We start from the raw sequence: 6,901 nt of genomic DNA, 5'->3' as shown, positions 1-6,901 counted from the left end.
AGCTGCTCCAACTATAAAGCAAAGCAAGGCGGGACCTCCAGAAAAGTCAATCTAGAACTGTGACTGGGGGTGGGGTGGGGGAAAGAGGGCTGGAGAGGAAGGGATGAGGCTGGAAGAGCACACAGGGAGACTCTTGGCAGTGAATGCTCTGTTGTTTGACTCGGGAACTGGTTATCAGTGTTGGCTTTTCATTCAGTCTAGTGTTCATCTGGGTTTTAGGTATGCTTCTCTGTCTGTATTCTATTTCACAAGGTTATAGAACAAAGAAAAGGTTCAGTACGAAACAGAGATCTATCCCTCAGTGAACAAATATGACCGAGTTGGTGTCGAGTCACGGAGAGGGGATCCAGGAAAAAGCCATATTTCTGCTCCACAGAGGACAGGCTGGCAGCGAAGGCCAACAAAATAAAGTATCAGCACGCCCTCAGACCTGCATATTCTTTAGTGGCAGCATCCCACAGTTGGCTAGGGTCAAGGTGGAGTTGGGAGGAGTCTGAGCACTCACCCCCAGACCTGCCCAATGGTAGGCGGGCTGGCTTCATTCCAGATGGAGGGCCCTCTCTACCTAGATTCCCCAGAATTCCAAGAAATCTGTGTATGTCCTTTGTGATGTCACCAGCATCTGCCTCTGACCTCATCCACCTGGAGTTACCAATATTGATCGTTGGTAGTGGCTGTCTTCAATGTCCCTTCTTCCCAGACAGAAGGACTGGTCAGAGAGGCAGCTGCTTGGCTAAGAGTGCTCAATAGATGTGGCCTTGGTGAGTGGGGACCATAGAAAATTATCGAGGGATGGAGTTCAGGGCTGCCCCAGGAAGAGATGTCTGGGTTCCCCCATGAGAAAGAGCCGAGTGATTCTCAGGGTCTTCCACTTTGGTCCTTAGCTTGGGACATGCCATTCCCAAAGGACATCAGGACATATGGGTAGACCTAGGACCCAGACCTTCAGCTCTCTATGGATATACAACCCCACGTCTGATTAGACCGAAGGTGGTGTATGACTCTCTTACCTACTCAGGAAACCAAATTCCCTTCCCCAGGCAAGATGAGTTGGAACATGAGAAAAAAAAAAAAAAAGCCTGAGCTGTTGACAGGAACCCACTCTTTTACCGAATATTCATTTGTCTGTTGAGAACAGGATACCCTGGATAGCTGGACTTTCCCTTAGGATATAAATGTTGTCTTGACTCCAACTTGAAAATATTATCCCTGTCAGCATCAAGAGTTCAAATTCTGGGTCCTGTAGGATCTTCAATCTGACTCCTGTCGCCTCCAGGTTCCTACCTAGCCATCTTCCCCAGTGCCAGGCCGTGAGGTATCGAGCTGTAAGGCTCCCCCACCTCTGAGCCTAAAGCCATCGGTATAACCCCATGAAAAATGTGCAGTCACTGTTTTTGCTTGCCTGCTTTTGTGGCTCTTTCATCTTTTTCATTCTGAGAGTCACCAAGCACTTTGGTCCTGTTTGGTTGTGCCTAATTCTGGCAATCACATGCACCCCTACAATGAAGGTCTTTGTGTTCGTAGATCTTTGGGAGCCCAGGTGCATGTTGCAGATGCAATGGTTTCCAGACACCAGCTGTCAGTTGCAGGGGTCAACAAAGGTCCCCGGACAGTCTGGTGGTGAAGGCCAGCTCCTGCAGTTCTCCTTTGGCTGGGAACGTCATTTTCAGAGGCTAAGGTTCCAAGCCAACTGGGCCTTAGTAAGCAAGTTAATTTTCTAGAAACTGGACATAAAAAGACTTCTCATCTTGTGAAGGTTAGAGCAAATGGTGGTGAATCAAAAACATCTGTTTTGTGTTCCTCAAGGAAAGGCGTGGCTTTGGGTGATGTTTGCTGAGGTATCTCTCGAACCTCTCTAACATATAAAGCTTTATTCGAGGTTCTCTTAACTGAGGTCACTTCCCAGAGATATTGTCGCTCTCTGTTTAAAAGAAAATACTCGGCTGTTGATTTAGCCTGGTCACAGGGAGGCAGACAATGTTGCCATTTCCAGTGGGATCCTACAATACAGCCCTGCCCCGCCAGCCCCCTGGAATGAGGCTGTGAATGACACATCTCTGAGGGCCTTTGTCAGTTCCAGCTCCTGTCTAGCTACCAGCAACTTTTTATCTGCTACCCCACCCCCTCTCCCTCACCTTTTGGAAAATCCATTTATGACTGAGAAGGGTGTGCTATGCCCATGTAGAGTCAGAGGACAACTCTGTGGAGTAGTTCTATCTTTACATGGGTTCTAGGAATGGAGCTCAAGCCTCCAGGCTTCCTTAGCAATTGCCTTCACCCACTGAGCCATCTTGCTGGCCCCATTCTTTCTTTTCATTAAGCTGTTCTCTTTCCTCTACTCCAGCTGCTTCTCCACCCTGGGGTTGAATAACCAGGCCCACTTACTTATTAATTTACCTGGTCAAACTGGAGACCCAGGGAAGATGACTTTCAAGGGTCTTTTTTCCCCATCTTTCATAGACAAGAGAAAACAAACAAACAAACAAACAAACAAACAAACAAACAAACACAACCCATCATCTCAGGCCTAGACTCCACGCCAGGTCATGCTGACAGGCTCTGCTAGCATCCGAGCCAGCAGCACCAAAGATGGCCCAGTATCACCTCTCACTCTGTCTCTTTCAGTCTTCACCAAGGGGACAGAGGAAGAGGAAGCAGCCTGCTCCCGTTTCAAGAATAATTTTCGCTGTCATCCCACTGGCAATGGATTTAGTCTGGAGCTGCACCTGACTTGTGGGGTGGCCGCTAGGAGGCGTGGTCTCTGGCACAGTTGCCGGGAGTACAGGGTGTGCAGGCTTCAGAGATCTGCTGTGACAAGGGAGAGGGAAGGGAAGGACCTGCTCTGGTTACTAGCAGCCACTCCTCCCGCATCTGCTGAAACTGTGGCCATGTGTTCAGCTACTTCCTCTCCTTGCTGCAGGGGCATACCTGACACAAACAGCTTTTAAAGGAAGGATTCATTTTGGCTCACAGCTGCAGAGAATATCTAGTCTATCCTGGCTGGGAAAGGCATGGTGTCTAGAAAGCCTCTGTCTGTGGCCGGCACCAGTTGGTTGGGGGTGTGTGTGGGAAGCTTGCCACATAGTTTGTTCACATCTTGGTGGATGGTGGAGGACAGAACTCGGGCCGAAGCAGAAATGGCAAGCAATTCCCAGGCCCACCCTTTCCAGCAAACCACTTCTGCTCACTAGGCACTGTTCCAAAAGTCCCACAATGTCCCCAGCCAGTGCCACCAGCTTCTGACCAACCAAGTGTTCCAGCACATAAGCCTGTGGAAGACCTTTGACATTAAAACCGTAATGGGGAGTAAATGGAGGAGGGCTCCACTGGAAGAGACCAGGTGCTCTCATGCAGGAAGAGCAGCCTACTTAGCCAGGCAGTCTCCTCTGTGCTACTCAGAGTCCTTCAGCTCTTAATTTACCCTTGATTATGATCCCTGCAAAATACTGGATTTTTTGTTTTGTTTTGTTTTGTTTTTAAAACACTGGATTGAGCCGAAGAGATGGCTCAGGGGTTAAGAGCACTGCTTGCTCTTCCAGAGGTCCTGAGTTCAATTCCCAGCAACCACGTGGGTGTCTCCCAACCATCTATAATGAGATCTGGTGCCCTCTTCTGGCGTGCAGGTGTACATGCAGACAGAGTATTGTAGAAATAATAAATGACAAAATAAACCCACTGGATTTTTAACAATGCAGTTATGAAGACAACAGCATTCACAGTGTTCAGAGATGACAGCGCAGGTCCAAAGTACACTCTGATCCACGTGAGTGACAGCAAGGTATCTTTAGTACACATGCCTGTAAACACCAGGCTGCGTCTTCACCAAGAACCTTCTACAAGCCTTACCGTCACCTGGATGGCTGGCATTTGCATGGCTGTGATACCCAGCCACATCTTCTTCCATTGTGTCTGCCTGGCATTTGTGTGGGCATGATCCCCTATGTGATAGGCTACAGGTTTAGCTGGTCACTTGGCCGTGGGCTTTGGGGATTGGGTATGGCCTAGCAGTAGCAGGTTCTATGATGAGGGAGCCGAGAAGAGAACACCTGCTCTTGTCAGCTTTCTGCTGTTTCCCAACTTAACAACAGCAGCAGTCACCGTTCTCAAGGCATGCAATTAATCCTCATGACCAGCCCTTAAGGTTTATTTATTTTTTTACCTCACTGCACATGCGCAAACAATGAGTTTCAGAGAGGTCAAGTCCTGTGTTCAGGTGGTCTAGCTGGGACTGGCACTGAAGGTTTTTTTGTCTGTCTGTTTTTTGTTGTTGGTTTTTTTTCTTTTTTCTTTCTTTCTTTCTTTTTTTTTTTTTTTTTTTTTTTTTTTTTTTTTTTTTGAGACAGGGTCTTTCTATATAGCTGTGGCTATCCTGGAACTCACTATGTAGACCAGGCTGGCCACACAGTCCCAGAGATCCCCGTCTCTGCTTCCCAAATGCTAGGATGAAAGGTGCGTGCCACCACGCCTAGCCTGGGAATTCTTAAACAAGACTTGTATTTATCTGGTTTGTCTCCACATCCATTAGCTCTTCGTGAGAAGCCCAGTCCCTCTGTAGAGGGAAAAACAATGATCCGGCTTATTGAGGACAGTATCACGCGGTGACAGCAGATTCGGGGCTGGAACTCAGGATCCAGTAGCAGAATCATGGATGGTCGAAAGCCTTCCTGTGCCGTGAGCAAACGGATGAATGGAGGAGTAGGCAGATGAGGGGGGACCCACACAGGGGGATTCACCTTGACAGAGCCCATCTGGTGACTTAGCCTTGAGACCTTGTGGGGTGGCTAGGCTGGACCAGCCAGAGGGTGGAGGGCGGTAGTGGGGGGAGGGGAGCAGGGACATGGCATGGGGAGACCTAGCACAGGTCGGCAAGCGTGCTATCGCTGCTGGCTAGGAAAATCCAGGAAGTCATAGTTACCCTCTGCCCCCTCCTCCAATGTCTCCCGACCCCATCTCACACTGCTTTCTTTCTCCAAGGCCTTTTTATATGTTAATGGCTCTCTGCCGATACCTCACCATTATAAAATATTATTCAGCAGTGGCTCCTATCTCATTAGCTACTGTACTGAGAACCCTCCATAACAAAACGTTTATTAAATAAGTGTGCCCAGGCCCTGACCCAGAGACAGAGGGAGAGATGCTGTTCCCTCTAGCCCTTGCTTTGTCTGGTGGTCTTGGGGCAACAGGGACAACCGTGGCGTCAGCCCCCCAATTCAAAGCCAGTCTCTCTAGCAGGGTAGGAAGGTCTTTGGTGAAACTTGAGACACTTGAGGAGTGTGGTCCTGGCAAAATGGACCGGGCTTGTCCCACTCCTGTGGGCCTCCTGGGTGGGGTTGTGGTTTACATACAGATCTTTCTTCTGCTGAACAAGGAATCGGAACTGAGCCTTGCCCGGATGTGGTCCTTGGGTGTGGCAGAGCACTATCTTAGTGAGACTGAATGTCTTTCCTTGCTTCTGGCTAGCTGGGCTAGGAGGCCTCAGAGGAGAGTTTGAGGCGTGGGTGAGGGTGGGTGGGCAAGGCAGCTGCCCAGAGAGCCTCAGTCGCTGCCAACCGCAGCCAGGGAGCGGCAGCCTTGTGCATTCGCGATGACCATGGTTTCTGGGAGCTACAGGATTCCCAGGGCAGAGCCTCGGTCTCCGCTTATGATAATCTAGCCCGGGTTCCCCGACAGGTCAGTTCAGCGTTGGGCGGGGCCACGGTTGACTCCTACTGGGAGGAGCCGGGATGCCGCTCCTGCGGCGATGCAGAGGGGAATTTGCTGATAGTCCCTTGCCAGGTGGAACTGGCTTTACCAGGCCGCGAAAAAGGAGGGCCCGCCGGCAGTCTCCTCTCAGGTAGAGTGCTGTCCGCCACTGATCCTGGCAGCCAGCTCCTCGCCTGGGGCTGGTAGTGGCCGTGAGGGCGCAGATGCGGTAAGCCTGGGGACTGTCGATGCCGAGAGAAGGGATGAGAATCCGGGTCCTGGACCAGGGAGGGGGCGGGGAAGGATGGCTCGCTTGAGAGCTTTCGGCGACCTGGGACTGGACTTAAGGGATGGGAGTGAGGGAGACTGCGCCACATGCGGAGCACATTGGCTGTCCCTCGGCGTGTACCTAAGAAAGGGTGGGATAAGCCGCCCACTAGGAAGGGCCTTGGCTTAGGAGAGCTGCCTTCATGGGATGCCAGGATGGAGGTGGGCGGGAGGCTTGCCTGGGGTCCCTGCCTCTTGTCTGAGTAGGTTGGAGTTCCTCTCAGAGCACCCCCGCCCCATCCATCCAGGGACTCCCCAGGGCTCTGCTGCCCACGCACTGGGCTGGACTGGGAGGAGGCTCTCTGCTCCACCGTTTCTGTAACCAAAGCGTCACTGATGGGTTGTGTGCGGGTCCGGTTCTAGGCTGGGCAGCCTGAGTTTCAAGGCGGGCCGCAGCGTCCAGGGGGCAAAGGATGCCACCTTTCTGTGTATGTTTTCAGAGACAGCATCTGCCTCCAATCTCAACTAGAAAGAAAGAAACTTTCAGTTTGGATGAAGATCCTGGGGAAACTGAGGTCCAGGGGGTTGTTTGACCTGACAGAAGTCACTTGGTAGGGCCACAGAGCTGGCCTCCTGGGCATAATTTAAACACCCCCTCCCCACCCATGGAGGTACAGGGGGCTAGTCTTGTTCTCTAGATCCCTAAGACCCTCTGGGCTGTATCCGCACCCAGTGTCTCCCTTTCCACCTCCCAAAGTTAGAGCTTCAGCAGGCTTGGGGAGCCAGAGGTGTGGACATCTGCAGGGGTTGAATCAGATAAGAGGGAACTGCTCACCTGAGGTGCTGAAGGGGTGATGGGTTGGTTCTGTGGCTTCAGGAAAGTAGGGAGAGATGGTTTTTAGTGGCAGAGGAAGTGCCGTGTGCCGGCCTTTATCGGGCCCAAGGAAAGTTC

The 6,901-nt window shown here is 51.3% G+C and overlaps 1 protein-coding gene across 4 annotated transcripts in view; it reads left to right on the top strand.

The window, feature by feature from the left end:
• Positions 1-5,409: 5,409 nt before the first annotated feature.
• The window catches only part of Tmem63c (transmembrane protein 63C), a 64,397-nt gene continuing 62,905 nt past the window's right edge, over positions 5,410-6,901 (top strand). For 2 of the 4 annotated variants that reach the window (XM_055593162.1, XM_055593161.1), the window contains exon 1: positions 5,773-5,911. The gene's annotated coding sequence lies outside the window, so the exon portion shown is untranslated. Of the gene's footprint in view, positions 5,427-5,621; positions 5,671-5,772; positions 5,912-6,901 lie in introns of those variants that run through there. The other 2 variants (XM_055593164.1, XM_055593163.1) reach the window with 2 other exon arrangements.

This window comes from Psammomys obesus, unplaced genomic scaffold, assembly GCF_907164565.1.
Source record: "Psammomys obesus unplaced genomic scaffold, mPsaObe1.curated_primary_1811, whole genome shotgun sequence".
Lineage (NCBI taxonomy): Eukaryota > Metazoa > Chordata > Mammalia > Rodentia > Muridae > Psammomys > Psammomys obesus.
The sequence above is the reverse complement of the archived record's forward strand: the minus strand, read 5'-3'. Positions and strand labels throughout refer to the sequence as shown.